This window comes from Anser brachyrhynchus (genome assembly GCF_964034855.1).
Source record: "Anser brachyrhynchus genome assembly, chromosome: 3".
In the NCBI taxonomy this organism is placed as follows: Eukaryota; Metazoa; Chordata; class Aves; order Anseriformes; family Anatidae; genus Anser; species Anser brachyrhynchus.
Genome location: NC_137696.1, coordinates 119304441 through 119318154, shown reverse-complemented (window position 1 = coordinate 119318154; position 13714 = coordinate 119304441). Strand labels below are relative to the sequence as shown.

The 13714-nt window shown below is 43.3% G+C and overlaps 1 protein-coding gene across 12 annotated transcripts in view; it reads right to left on the bottom strand.

Moving 5' to 3' along the window:
* The window catches only part of EVA1A (eva-1 homolog A, regulator of programmed cell death), a 204712-nt gene that overhangs the window by 13029 nt on the left and 177969 nt on the right, over window positions 1–13714 (bottom strand). The gene's annotated exons all lie outside the window — the stretch shown is intronic.

Here is a 13714-nt window from a genome sequence, read left to right as displayed (position 1 = left end):
AAAGCACAGTTGTTAGAGTGAGTTATTTCAGCTGGTCAGGATGAGAATTATCACATTATGCTATGGGCTCATCTGATACTTAATTATACCATGTGCAGACCAAACAGACACTCATTTACCATGAGTACCATTACTTGATGAATGCTCTCCAAATGCCAGCACAGAGACGTTCAATGAGAAAATGCTAGAAACTATAAAGTGAATAAGATATTGTTTACTTATAATTAAGGGTTGAGACTAGACGAAGGGTCAGATTCAAACAGCTTATTTAGACACCCATCTAAGGCACTGAAATGCCTGGTAAGCTCGTCTTTGGTCTCAGCCCTGAGGTCTGGAGTCCTCCAGCTGGACAGCCCTGTTCCTACCATGGTGTAGGGTTGGGCAGGGAGCCCGTAGCAAAGGGGAGGGACTGTTGGGTATGCCTGAATCCCTGCCTCTCCCCAGCTATCATGTTGCTGGCCCAGAACTGCACAGCAGATATTTCTGTCCACTTTGGATTCCCAAAACCAACCTTTGGAGGATGCTGTCCACAAAAATGCATAAAGCCTAAAACATCCACCACAGAATAAGAAACCCTGCCTACAAGAAATCCTCCCTACTCTGTGGGGTTGAAAATACTCTTCATTGGGCTTTAGGCTTCAGCTAAGCTGGGAAAGACCCCTTCTCTATTCCTGCTATCCTGAGAAAGAGGGTGAAGGCTCAGATAATTCCTTTGGCTCCATGTTTCATCCAATACACAGGCAAGGTAGGTTAATATGTCTACAAGAGTTGGGTCTGAGCATCTTTGGCCTCTTCTTTGGACCAAACCGTGCCTTAGTAAGAAGACTATTTTCCCCTCCTTGATGTTGCAAGGCCAGCTCTTCAGCTGTACCTCCAAGCAAAGCAATCAAAGCCGGTGTGACTACATCAGTGTACACCCACTGAAAGTGAATCCACGCAGTAAATTCACTGATCAAGCCATGTGGAGACACTGAAGTCACTTGTGGAGCTGAACCAGTTCTCTGCCTCAGCCGCGGCCAATGCCTGAGGCTATTTCTGAGCAAAGTGCCTTTCCATATAAAGAGAAAAAAACACATAGACAGGTCGTTCAGCTCAGAAGTCAGAGGAGTAGAGCAATGACGGACAAAATAAATAAATCAAAATTTCCAGAGGAGAAATATATGATCCCCTTCTGTAACTGTACTCTAATACGTACATCAAAGCACTGCTTTGTCCCTTCAGAGAGCCATGACTTTACTGTGTTAAAGACCCAGACTGCTGAGAATGAGGTACAAGTTCATTAGACCCACAGAAACCCCAAGGGAGGGCTGCTGGGATGCTCAGCTCTCCTTCCTCCAAGTCTAACGGCCACTGCCTTTCATGTCCCAAGCTGGCTGCCACCTCCTGGTGCCTCAGTTTCCCCACTGCTCTGTTGCAGATCGTTCTCTCGTCTCCACTCTTCACAGGGGTGTGATGTAGCATAATTAAAGAAGTAAAGCACTTTGAGATCCTTGGCACAGGCTCAAAAGAGGACTTGGAAAGTGTGCAGCCCTGGAACAGAAAGGAAATTCCTGCCTGCCCCCTGCAGCTAATCAGCTGCCAAGCTGAAGCATGAGATTTAATCATGCCCACTAAATTTGCCTGCATAACTACAAATATTACTGGTGGGGGAAGCAATCCAACCGCCTTGTTTACATTGTGTTTGACTTACTGTCTTTGCTGAGGCAAAGAGAATTGTAACTATATTTACTGACTGACCTGTATTAGGCTGCCAAGATATCAGCACTGAAGTTCTCACATTATTAGTAGAGTCATGCTAGGTCAGGAAACAGACATAAAAAACCTTCAGCTCCTGAATAGCAAAAAGCTGGCACAGCAGTTTCTAGTGAAACCAGAATTGGCAACTGTCTTCTGATGGGAAGGCAGCAAATGAAACATATCCCCTGCTAAGAACTAAACAGAAGTGAGGGGGATACCTGTGCCAGAGAAATATCAGAACGTCTGGGGAGGAGGTGGGCAGAACAGAGACCATCCACACAGCCAGGGAGAATCACAATTCCGGGTGACTTATTTGAGACACCAAAAGGAAACCTGATGTTCAGAAGGCTCAGCATCCTCCAGAAATAAAAACGCCTTTTGCTGCACCTCAGGCTGAGGACCTGAAAGGCATCTAAAGGACACAAGTCAATGTGCCCTTAAAGAGTCTTCATCCAAATTGCATCCCAGGTAACATGTTGATATATGTCTGATGAAGAAAATGAAGCAAGAGGAACACAGAGACACATTTTTAGTATATTTTGAGCTAGTCTTTCACATTTCAGACTGCCTTTTAATCATAAACACCCCCTTTCACCTCCCAGTATTCATGTCCGTCTCCGGGGCAGAACACAGGCTGGGTGAAGCTGCGTCTTTCTTTGAACAGGTGGCACCACCAGCTACTTCGAGCCAAATGGGAAAAAAATAAATAAATCTTTTCCTAAGCACACTTAGGAAATTGAACTACATCTTTTCTTTTGGCAGCTGTGCCACAGCCACTATAAATGCTACCTACAGGACCACAAGAAGAGACAGAGTAAAACAAAGCATCATAAATCACAGAGCAATCAGTCAACAGCATCCTAAGGAAGGGTGGAGACGGAGAAGTAGTTGGAGGGATTCACTCACAAAGTGTCACAGCACCTTAATGGGCTATGGTTGTGCTTTTATCCTTTGGGGATGACTGAGAATATAAAGAATAATACCAAGTGAGCATTTGGTGCCTAAAAATGCAGGTGTATGTATGAGAGAAATGTATGTAGAGAAATTCCCAAAAGCAGGCAGATATTTAACATCTGTGATTAGCATGTGCTTTGGTACTTTTAAAAATCCTAGGCAGTTCTTGTCTTCATCTCAGCAACTAAACCCTTTTAAAGACCTGGAAGCAACTTAGTGCAAAACAGGATGTCTACAGCAGATGAACTTAGGACTTTTTCATTTGAAGGTACCATTTTTCTCTCTGGACTCCATAAACATCTCGAGGACATTTTGCCAGGACAAGACTATCTTGGCAAAGAGTAAATAGAGTGACGGCACACAGCAAGTCTGTTCTTTTTCTAGTTTATATGACACTAAACCCATGCGCAGCTTAGATAGCTTGATTTAGAAAGTAAAATGGAAAGGCTTTTTCAAGTGCAAAACACCTCACAATTTCCAGTTAGCTTCTGTGTGGCAGCCAACTCCACAAGAAAGATTAAACATCTGGTTCCTTTGAAATACCCTCCTTAAATTCTCCAGAGAGGAGTACATCTGACATTAAGCATGGCATGAACTGAAGCAAGGTGTCAAGAAAAGTTATTTGTAATTGAACCCACCAGAAAAAAAGTACCTGGGATTTTAGTCTTATCTCAGCATTCAGCACAAAAATCCGGGCAGGGAAGGGCTGGCACTCAGCCTGCTCCATTCAATCAAGCAGAGAAGTTAACACAACTCAGTCAGCAGAACAAGTGAAATATGAGGACAAGTGGGAATGAAACAGGGCCCTCAATCAAAATGCTAACAAATCCGATAGTCATGAGCCTTGCACCTTGAAATATGGATGAGAAATGAGTTGGGATGAGTTGGAAGAGAGGAGATGCTTGGGGGACTTCTGAGGACCTTCAGTCTTTCAAGGGGCAGCAATCAACATTGAGATGTGGGCATTTATCCAAATGATGAAATTCTCAGATAACATGGGCCAGGCAGCTGAGCAGGGCTTAAAATCTTTATATCATCCCTCTGTGTCTGTTTTAAAAGCAGTTCCAGCTCCTTGCTCCCACTGCTCCTACTGGAAGACTGCTCATCTGTCTGAATCAACATCGTGCTGGCAATAATTTATTCCAGTTCCCAAACCAAGACCTGCATTACCCGTTTACAATGAATTAGTGGTACTAATCCCACAACGCATCCTCACCACCACTGCCTGCCACCTTCCCCCTGAAATGGAAAACGAAAATCAAATGAAAATCAAAGCCAAAGCGTGCTCTGGCTGGTACAGCAGACCCATCGGACTTGAGTACAAGCAACTGGCATGGCAGCGTGAAGAGGCACGTGCTGCTGCTGCTGACAGCATCCTTATTTGTACGTGGGGGAGCCTACTTCTGCTGGGATTTTCACACAAGCACTCTCTTGTGTGGCCAGGAAACAGAGTTGCTATGCCTACAAGCAGCAAAATTATGAATTACAGTGCTAAGAGATGGAAAATGCCAGCCAACACCTCGCCTTTTTGTTAATCAAGATGGTTTGCTGTATTTTGTCTACTATGTTGATCTGTCTAGTTTTAAACACTCCAGTTCTGGGGGTTCGGCTCCTTGCCACATGGGATTATTTTGAAGAGGAATATGGCTCTTTCTCAGGAACTCTACTCCAATACACTGCTGAGTGTTTCAATTGAAGCGCATATATTATTCCCCTAAACAAAACATTTGGCTGTTACAGCCCCCAAATTTTACAGATGGGGAACTGGCTTAGGGACAGTTTTGAAAGTGTTTAAATATCAAAATAATTTGTCCAATCTCACAGAGGGAATCTGTGCCAAAGAAAGGAAACTAATTCAGACTCCCTGTAGTCCAGCCTCACATTCAAACTCTGCTAATTTCATCATTTGGTGTTTCCTGATGCTTGATCTGGTCCTAAACATGTTTAAAGACTTTCACTCCCTGACCTCCACTATATACACAGATCAGTCACTTGGAGGGGAGATCAGTGAAAGCTCACTCTTAAAAACATACAGACGGGGGCTTTGTCATTCTCCAGTCCTCCACTATATACTCACTTGTGCATTTCCAGTCCATGAGCTCAGTAAAATTAAAGCAGATCTGCAGGACCTTCAGCAAATCCTGCTGTGAATGACTGAGGCAGTGTGCAGTTTGAACAAAACATGATTCTCTCACCAATGAAAATTACAAGCAAACCTTTTATCCGGGCAGGTTGGGGCCAGGAACTGTTGACGCTCAACATATTTATAAAAAATAAAATAAAAATACTGTGAGTAAACACCCAGTACAAACTATTGCAGGTTTTTAGAGCTGGCAGCTCCAAGGGATTGTTGTTTGAGACTTGAAAGTAAACAGCATCTGTCCAGAAATGGGATCATTCATGTTTCTGAACTACTAAAAGAAAGCAATTCCTTAGCACATATGTAAGGTACATGCCTCTCTAAAATTGCAGAACTGGAAGTGCTTTATGTACTGTAAAACCTAAATTCACTAAGCAATCAGTCAACAATTTATATTAAAATAATGGATTTTGACTGCACAACAATGTAATCACAGAGGAAAAAGGCAAAGTCACATATGTGAAAACACTCTGAACCTGGTGACAACAGTAACACCACCATTAAGAGTGGAACATGGGAGTTGAAGATGCTAATTTGATCAAGAAAAGTAAATTAAGGCACAGCCTAACCTTCTGGCTCCTTCCCAAGGGTCTCAGGCATGGCCAAGGTGCAGGTTGAAATTTCTTCCAGCTGTCTGTGGCCCCTCATAGCCCTTTCACATGACTTTCAGTTAGCATCATGTGGCAAGAGTTTTCATTTTGTCATAGTCTCCTCTGTCACATCAGACATTCAAAGCCTACCTTGAAATCCTGCCCTGTGACTAGACATTCCCCCTTCATCTGGCAGGGGAGCTGTTGCTTTTTGTCAGGTATAGCTATAATACTAGATAGGAGACCATCAGATCCCGCAGTTCTCAAATGTCTCCATGAGTGGCTACATGGCCTGGGCACTCCCATAAAACAGGTTGAGTGCACTGGACATCAGCTCTATGCCTTGGCTGCAAAGCCATATTATACCTTTGGGCAGCCTATATCACATTTAAAGTATGGTACAGTTTACATAAAAAGTGTAAAGTGACCCAGGAGGATGCAAAGGGACTTTGTGCAACAAAACATAAGCCTATAAGTTGGAATTTGATCAACACATTGCCATGTAAAATCATCAGTCCCAAAAAAAAAAAAAAAAAAAAGAGCAGATATTTAACAAACATAAGTACTCAAGACCTTTCCCTCTCCTTTATTCATTTTGAAAAGGGAGATAAAAGGGAGATTTTTCAGCCAGCACTGGTATGGTCTGTAATCCTGAAACTGAAGGCAACATCCCAGAGAAAGAGGGAGTTACTCAGCCTACTGCAGGCATGCTCTCTGTGCATGGTGGTTCCAAACCACCGATAACAAGGAAATGACTCATGCCAATTACAGTAAGTCCACTTCCAAGCACCACGTGGAAATCAAGTGAGACTGTCTGGGAAAATAGCCCTGCCGTAACCAACCCACATACACCTCTCCGAGCCCAAAGCCTGCACCAGGGCCCTCCTCCCCTGCCCCTCCCTACAGACACTGCCCAAAGCAGAAATCCATCTTTTTTTCCAGTGAATTTTGGGCTGGTGGGAAACGGTACAAGCTGGGATGCCTGGCACAGCTCCTATAAACTTTTGGAGATCTCTGCCAAGACCACTCCTGAGGCAGCCCAGACACTTTGCTCTTTGCTGCATCTTCTGACAGCAGCTCACTACAGAAAGGTTGTGCAATAAGGGTATAAATATAAGGCAGACAACCTCTTATCTTTTTTGTTTTCCACGGAAAAGATGTTCATCCTTTTCTCACGCAGCTGCAATCAGAGAAGTGACTTCAGAAGTGGAAGCATTTCTGGTCCAGAAACAAAGCCCACACAACAAAAAATCTCTCAGTCTCATTGTTTCTCCCGGCGGATTCTCCTGCAGTCCACTGGGACTCTGATGTGTCTGTGATGTACGTGAGAGGTTTTAGGAGATGAAGGTACCACAGGGCACATCTGACTGAGGCTATTCATGGGGTAGAGACATGCACAGGCACTGCTCCCTCCCGGTTTCTCCCTTCTCTTGCACATGACTTGCAGGACACCTCCCCCCTTGTTTTCTCCTATTTCCAGAAATGCAATAACCTTATCAAAAGAACTAGTTCACCTCATTTGGGCATTCAACATATGTGTGCCCTAAAGAAGTCCTCCTTAAAGAAGCTACATTCCTAAGTTCCCTGTATAGTCACAACAGTGAAAGGTGGGTGCCTTGAAACCCTCCAGGGGAGATTCTGTCTACTTAAATTTAGGAGCCTAATTAGGGGTAGTTAATGAATCATAATGTTACCTGTGGATTTATTCTCCTGGGTGTATCTGAGTTAAAATCTTACAAACTGCTTCACATCTTTTACTCAGATATTTTTCTTCTATCTTGAACTTTTCAGATCAGGATTTGAAGCTACAAACACCTTAATTTCTAGCCAATGATGCATGTGCTTGATCTATCCACAGGCACTTTTCCTTCTGCTTTCATAGTCATGAAAGTTAGTTGTTCTTCTTTCATCATCTTAAATGTAATAACAGAATACGAAGCATCTATTGCCAGGAACTCATAAATCTCTTGCTTGATGTGGCTTTTTGTCTCCAAAGGGCACAGTGGAAAGCATCGCATGCACCAGTCTGCTCCCTACATGTTCTATTTGGAGAGAAAAATGGATCAAAAGGAAGAAAGCCTTGTAAGAGATATCTGCAGATACGAAGAGCTACTTTCATCTGGTAGATTTCTGCTTGCTGCTAAAGTCAGTAGAGTTCTGCATTTTCACTAGATAATACGTTTTTAGGAGGACGAGACTCAAGCTGAGACTTGTCCAAATTCCACTGTATTCAGCTACACCCCCCATAGGACCTTCTGCCAGGTGTAGCTGTAAGACCTCTCTGGCGTTCCAGCTGCATCAAACCTCCACCAGACCCAGAGGAGACCACAACAGCAACTTTACACTCCTAAGCAGCAGCTGTATATTTTAGGGAACAATCAAACTCAACGTCACCTCCAGCAGCTACTGCTAGAAGCATGGGGTTGCTACCATCAGCAAGGTTGCTGTGGGAACAGAAGCCTGGCTCACCGCTCACATATGGAGGTAACCCTGCAGAATTAGGCAAACTTCCCCTTATTTACGTGCCAAGCACATTCAGAATCTGGCCATTCAGTTATGTACCCTCAATTCCACAAGTGGCAGCATTCTTCTGGCTTTCTCTGTTCCCCCGTTTGAACTGCATCTAGCACATACTTGCACTGATACTTTGCAAACCAGCCCACTCATGTATGGATTTCTCATGTATTATTGAGAATACCAGTCAGTTGATCTCTTCAGAGGAGAATTTTATTACAGACTGTAGTTTTATGCAATGATGTAAGTATATCCACTCCACTTTGGATCACAGTGATGCTAAATTTCAAATTTTAACCAAAATTCATATTTTTTTATATATTCATAAACCATACTGAGTTGAAAGGGACCCACATGGATCGTGGAGTCCAACTCCTGGCTCCACACAGGACCACCCAAAACCCTGTGTCTGAGAGCGTTGTCCAAACACTTCTTGAACTCCGGCAGCTCGGTGCTGTGCCCGCAGCCCTGGGGAGCCTGTCCCAGTGCCCGACCACCTCTGGGTGCAGAACCTTTCCCTAACACCCAGCCTGACCCTCCCCTGTCCCAGCTCCATGCCGTTCCCTCGGGTCCTGTCGCTGTCCCCAGAGAGCAGAGCTCAGCGCCTGCCCCTCCGCTCCCCTCGTGAGGGAGCTGCAGGCCGCCATGAGGCCTCCCCTCGGCCTGCTCTGCTCTGGGCCGAACAAACCAAGGGACCTCAGCTGCTCCTCATACATCTTGCCCTCCAGACCCTTCACCATCTTTGTAGCCCTCCTTTGGACACTCTCTAATAGTTTTATGTCCTTCTGATAATGTGGTGCCCAAAACTGCACACAGTGCTTGAGATGAGGCCACACCAGTGCAGAGATGTTTAGATTTAGAGCTTAGTGATATGGTTTAGTGGAGGACTTGTTAGTGTTAGGTCAGAGGTCAGACTAGGTGATCTTGGAGGTCTCTTCCAACCTAGATGATTCTGTGATTCTGAGAGCAGAGCAGGACAATCCCTTCCCTCAACCAGCTAGCAATGCCGGGCCCGATGCACTCAGGGTACAGTTGGTCCTTTGGGCTGCCAGGGCACACGGCTGGCTCAGATTCAACTTGTCAACCAGAACCACCAGATCCCTTTAAGTAGGGCCTCTCCAGCCTCTTTTCCCCAGATCTTTACATACAGCTAGGGCTGCCTCATCCCAGGTGTAGAATCCACCACTTGCACTTGTTAAATTTCATGTGGATGGTGATTGCCAAACCCTCTGATTCAGCAAGATCTGTCTGCAAGGCCTCTCTACCCTCAAGGGATTCAACAGCTCCTCCCAATTTAGCGTCATCCACAAACTAACTCAGCACACCTTCAAGTCCTGCCTCCAAGTCATTAATGAAAACATCAAAGAGAACTTGTCCCTAAAATGAAGCCCTGCAGAACCCCACTAGTGACTAGTTATCATCATGCTCAGTCATTTTAAACAATCTTTTAATACTGCATGAAGGACTTTACTACTGTAAATTACTTTTATAGTACAGAACCATTGTCTTTGGCTTATTTAGGCTTTGGCCTTGGCAGAAAAGTCTTTTGTGCAGCTTATCTATTTTTCAGGAAAATATGTGACACAATGTGTGGCTCACAGGACGCTGACAGAACAGTAAGAATTGTGTGTTCAAGTGTGGCTGATTCAGAGCCAAGGCATTGCTCATGTGAAGAACAGCTTGCCAGTGGTGGAGGAGAGTCTCCGTGCTCAGGATGCCAACACATACCCAAGTGGTTGCAGCTCTGCAAATTTCCAGAAACCAAGGATACAAGGATATCCAAGATAAAGTAAGGGGAATGGCATGGAGTAAAGGACTAGAAGCCCTGAAACAGTCTGGAGCTGATGAAAAGCCATGCCAGCCTCCACCAGGAACAAGACAAGGAAGGCAGAGAAGGAGTCAAAGAAGAAAAGAAGGTACCAGGGATAGTAAGGACATCCACAGCTACATTGCCCTACCCCAAATAAAGTGTAAGAAGCCTCATGCTTCAGCATCTGAGCCAACCACTAGCCTGACACAATCCAACCATTAAATTCCAAGAGTTAGGAATGTAATTCCTCCTCTGAGTCTACTCAGTGAGATGGACATTTAGGGAATTGTCTGTGCCCATCTCTTATGCAGCATTACCCATCCTGTAATACACCTAGACCTGTAACGCATCAGAGAAGTGATACAGAAAAGAACTAATTAAGAAACAAAACAAAACAGAACCAAAACAAACAAACAACAACAACAAAAACCCTAAGCAAACAACAACAAAATACCCAACCAGCATTTCCCCAGACATTCCCACATGGTTTGTCTCCGTGTCTGCTGGCAGGCATAGGCAGGAGATGCTTCCCATTTGTTCCTCTTGTCTAATTAAAAATGTTTGTAATTACAGCAGTAAAGCTATGCTCTAAAAAAAATATTTTCTTTTTAACTAAGCACTACTTATCCAACATTGTGTGCTAGTTCTTTATCATTTCATCAGCTTTTTTTCCCAGTAATCAAACAACAGAGAACTACACAATGGGCTAGATTTTTTTTTCCAGAAAGATAGCGGAGCCTTGATAACAAGGGCTGAGAAATGTCCAGCGAGCAGCTGGTAACCTCTGCCATTAAAGGCAATGACTTTGTCTGGTCAGATGTCTGATTCAGTGTGACAGTTCCCAGGATCCCACAAGATGCCCAAGCTGGAAACCTTGCACAAGGAAAGCTTAGCAAGAGCACTGGAATAAGGATTTAAAGTGAACGAAACCTTATAAGGTGGCTACAGTGCTATATGCCCTACAGTTATACACAGATTAATGTAAATTAATATTCACTGAACCAAAGTACGACGCAGTTTAAGATACAGAGCTTGATGCAGCTTCCGTTGTAAAGGACTTGGCTTATGAGAGAAGCCAGACTACAATAACAAACTTGAAATCCAAAGATCTTTGAACAAAGTGGCAAAACTGTTTTTAATATAAATCCTCCTATTCGTATGGTTATAACCTGTGAGACATCCTCCTCTGGGGATGAGACTTCCTGAGCCCAGTGAAAAGTTTGAAGATAAACTCTACAGATGTTTTTGAATTATGAGAGTATTAAACCTCCTCTGCTTTTTTAAATAAGTACATTTAAGTTGCAGAGCCTCTCTAACACACACCATTGGCCTTAAGTTATCTGGCTTGTAGACTGTGAAAAGTTCTTTGCATGTTTTTTGTATTTTTTTTCTGGTAGAAAAACACGTAGCGTGCATCATCTTGCTTCCATGCATATCCTGAGGGAGCAGTAAGGACTACGAGCTCGAGTGTTACTACAATTGCTACTGCAAGTAACTGCCAGTTCTCTGGAACAGCAAATTATAGTCACTTTCCTGCCACCACATAAAAGCAGACACACACCATGGAAAACAATGCCAGGGTTTTGTTTTAGCAGAGCAAGGATGTTACTGAGCACCTACCCTATGCTCTTATGCAACTTGCCCTGCAGTTACTTCCACCAAGCACAATCTGCGAGCACGGGAAAAAACTGTGGGAATACGCAGCGCTGGATGGTTGTGGCAGCTTTCCAGTACTTAATAATGATTTTTTAAGAGAACTCAAGGTTTCAAAAGCTAAATGTTTGTTTCTGTTAGGCTTTATGAAATGTTCAGTGAGGACACTATTTCGAGCACTCTAGTCTGCTCTTTTCTACCCTTCACACAAGTAACTAAGATTCATTTATGTGGAAGTCCCTTTCTCAGATGGTACCTGGACTTGCACCACGTAGCTGAAGGCACTTACTGAGATGGGATGGGTGATTAATTCATTCCTCCATCAGCTATACAGATAGGCTGACTGGTCTCCCAGTTTAACCAGTTAAATGCCTCTATTAGTGTGATTAAGGCTTTGCAAGACTGAGCTGCAAGTACAAAAGTTATATATAATATGTATATATATACACCTATATAGAGATATTGGGGTGTAGGACATAACTGGGGAAAAGGCTTATCTCATTTATTCCATTGTTAGTTGAGCTAAATAATGCTGAATTGAATCTTACCCGCCAATGAATGGAAAAATTATTTCAGGGCTACTTGGGACTCCCTTGACACCTCTCGAAGAGAATAGCAGGTCTGACACATCCCAGCTACTCATAATACTTGATTCACTGGAAAATCTTCACCACGTTGCCACCCTAGCCAAGCCCCAGGGCAGTCATTCTGGGAAGGTCAGCAACACTCCTTTTTTAGTGACCATTGCCAAGCATGGTCCAGTTTCTGCCTGTTTGGGTAGCAAGGCCTGTTAATTGTCATCTTACCTACTTCACCTTTCAAAGTGATTGAATTCAATCCATTTAAAAGAGTAAATGGAGACGTATCTTCATCTGTTACATGTTTAAAAGTGCTTCTTATTACACATTCCCTAGGAAATACAGATTGCTAACTCACAGCCAAAGATCTATAGGGCCTCTAGTACACGCTCCATGATGTGGTACCTTTATTTTCAGGCTTCCTTTAGGGGACTCTTAAAATCTTTTTAAGACTTTAACACATACCTTTGCTGCTAGTAACTTGAACTCAATGCAGACCCTTTATCTGGCATGCACTCAATTTAAGTTGCCACTTCTTTCAAGTGGAATATAATGTTCTGTATCGCGCTGTGTATTTGTTCCCTCTACTGGCTATCTTGAGCCCACCAACCCTGATATCTTATCATCAGATGAAAGGATTAATCGAACGCAAAGGGCCTGTGAACATCTTTTGAATAACTAAACCTTTAACAAGCACATTTCTAGGAGGTGGTATAGACAGGGATGGTTTATGAGACCCTATAAACAGCAAAGAAACTCATATAGTCCATCAAAGTTTTTCTGTCCCATGCTGGGATGACTGTGGTTTATACCAACAGAGAGTCTGCCCTTCTCTTTGAAGACATGTTGCAGGATTCACTCGGCTCACAAATAAAAGTGTCAGGTCCTCCAAATGAAAATGAATCCTTATCGTTTCAACTGCATGGGATAAAATCCACCTCACAACCTGCTCAGGTTATAGTGACAAGCTGTTATTAATTGCAGTTCCAGTAACCATCCACGTTACTTCAAATCTGAAGTATCCACCTTAATTACCTTAATGCTAATAACTGGTTGGGATCATAACAGTTGTAGGAGAAAAATACTTGTTAACTTGTTGACTGCCAGATACAGACTGCTGATAGGAGATTTATCCGATATTAAAGTATTAAAACTGACCTCAGCCTGGCAGGAGAGGGCTGTGATTCATGCCCATGTCTCCTAGGCAGTGTGGGAATGCAAACAAATAATTGAACAAAGATGAAAGCATTAGCTGTTTCACTGGAATAAGGCAAGAGACTCATCTCTGGTTTACTTTCTGGTAAAACTCCTTCCTAACTTTCTCCTAGTTGAGCGAGAACTTCAGCAAGTCCACTACAGAAATCTGTTACATTGCTACCTTGTTTACTCCTGTACCATCCCATTAAAATTACTCTGGTGGAGGGTGAGAATTGGCCCAGTATTCTGCTTAGTCTGAGCTTTCCGTCTTTGAGCTGCTTCAGACTTTTCCTCTGTGAAAAAATGGAGAACCTATCTCAAACACAATCTGTATTTAAGAAAATAATCTTGCATAAAAACTATTTTCTTCACCCTTGAGCAAATAGTTCACTTCCAATTACATCCCAGGTAATGGAAAGTCTAAGACAAATAGAGTTCAAAGTCGGGCACGTTGTGAAAGAGGCACACTCTAATTAAAAACACGGTATGTAGAAGAAATGCTATCTTTATGCTTGTACAATAGTCAGTGCAAAGAACTGCC